This window comes from Mus musculus, chromosome 15, assembly GCF_000001635.26.
Source record: "Mus musculus strain C57BL/6J chromosome 15, GRCm38.p6 C57BL/6J".
NCBI lineage: Eukaryota > Metazoa > Chordata > Mammalia > Rodentia > Muridae > Mus > Mus musculus.
This window is the reverse complement of record NC_000081.6, coordinates 7,482,609-7,485,000: the sequence shown is the minus strand read 5'-3', so window position 1 is coordinate 7,485,000 and position 2,392 is coordinate 7,482,609.

Sequence of the window (2,392 nt, the reverse complement as noted above, 5' to 3'; positions counted from 1 at the left end):
ATGTATCAGACATCAATAACACTCCTCTGAGACACATTCTGTTGGAAATCTATCCACATCATGGTTTACCCTTTCCTGCATTACACAGGGATTAGTGAGCAACACACTGAAAATTTCCCACATGAGAATTGTTAACACACACACACACACACACACACACACACACACACACGCATGCATTCACACACCCCATAGTTGAAAATGGGTGCGTCATGTAGGAATGCGCTCTCTCTCTCTCTCTCTCTCTCTCTCTCTCTCTCTCTCTCTCTCTCCCTCTCTCTCTCCCTCTCCCTCTTTCCCTCTCTCCCTCCCTCTCTCAGGGTCTCATATAGTCCAGGATGGTTTAAACCATTATGTACTGGAAGATGACCTTAAACTTATTCTCTTGCCTCTACCTCCATAGCACTAAAATTACAGACCTAAGCCACATTTTGGTTTAGTCAGTGCTGGGGCTTGAACCCAGGGCTAGGCAAGCAGTCTGACAACATCTCTGTCTCTTCTAACTACATCTTTATACTTAGCTTCCCTATCCACTTTTCCTTACTAAAGCTACCTCTGAAACACAAATGTTAACATCTCCTCTTCAATGATCTGAACAACAGCTGCCTCTGGGCTTGCTTGCCTCTTGCTTGCTGAAGAGTAGCAAACGCTGTTCCCCTGAGTGGAGAACTTGGGGCTGTGTTCACGCAAAGCTTGGCTGGAATGCAATTATATTTCAGAGTTTGTGCCTCTCTTTTAGTGCATTAAAAAGGTGACTGTTATTAGAGAACAATGCCAAGCCATTAATTATGAAGCTTTCAAGGAAGCTTCGTGCACAAGAAGTTTGACTTTCATTATCTGTCTTTGTCATTCTTGTAAAACAATCCCATTAGATTTCCTAGTAAAAGCAGGGAAATGGGGCTGACAATGGAAACCAAGTTGTTTAATTGCTATTACCTTTGAAAGTTTGAAGTGCTTTCTTTATTTTCATAATTGTGCAAGGGAAAAAAAATTGGATTCAAGCAGTAGGGAGGGTGAAGTCAGGATTGCGACAGTCTGTCCCTGTATCAGATATTCTGATATCGTAGCTCCTGCCCATTGATGGCAACATTTGGACATGACCTTGACTGGGTCTTTAGGCTCAAGGGTAAAGCCACAGGGATTTCTATTCATCGAGCAAGGCCTCTTACTAGATGGAAGTCCTTGAAAATTCCTTATAATCTCTCCATTTCTGAATTGTCCTATCAGTATTCAGGAGACCGATAGCCTCTTAAAGGGCCTCTGAGTAAGCAAACAACTGTAATTCCCAGTCACGTTATCCAAAGAAAAGCAACATGGACAATCTCTCTCTCTCTTTCCTCTCCAGACAACCGAATGTAGCTAGTACACAGCAACAGCACTTGATAACATTAAACGGACAATAGGGATAATGCAGAAAGGAAAGAGAAGCCACAGAGGGAAACAAAGTCCTCCTCTGTGTGGTCTGTGTATTTGAAACTCCAATCTAAAAAAGGAACAGCCTAGACAGGAAGCCATGGAAGAGAAGTCTTAAAAATTGTGATACGATTGCTGAACTGTAGCTTTCTGAAATTGTTGGCTCTGGTAGGGGTGGGGGTGGGGGTGCAGAAGGATTCAGCTTTCTGTAAAGATCTGGTCACTGGGAGTTTGACCATAGTCCAGTGAGGATATGGCTAACACAAATTGAACTTGTTTCTTTTCTCTTTGTTTTTTCTTTTTCTTTTTCTTTTTCTTTTTCTTTTTCTTTTTCTTTTTCTTTTTCTCTTTTTCTTTTTCCTTTTCTCTTTTTCTTTTTCCTTTTTCTTTCTCTTTCTCTTTCTTTTTCTTTTTCTTTTTCTTTTTCTCTTTTTCTTTTTCCTTTTCTCTTTTTCTTTTTCCTTTTTCTTTCTCTTTCTTTTTCTTTTTCTTCCCCACCTCCTCCTCCTCCTCCTCCTCCTCCTCCTCCTCCCCCTCCTCCTCCTCCTCCTCCTTCTTCTTCTGTCACAAGAATGAGGAGGTAGACCTGGGAGAACTGGGAAGTGAGTGTGGTTCAGGTGCATGATGGAAAATTCCCAAGTAATCAATAAAAAAATATTATGTTGGAAAAAAATTCACTTTTAAAGTATAAAAATTCTACTAAATTTAGAAATGGACCTTTGTGGTGAGGGGTGCAAATATGAGCCCCAACAGCAGCATAGAAAATGGTGCCATCGACCTGTGTTGATGCTATTGGTTACCATCAAAGTCCACACTCAGAGAACAGGATCCTGAGTTCATTCAAACCTAGTCAAGGCATTAAATATCTTTTGGAATAAATAACAATGGGTCATGGGTTTCGAGACATGACTTTTTTTTTTTAACTAGTCTTTCCTGGCTCCTGAACACAAGCTATCCTCGTCTATTTCCTAAGATAATC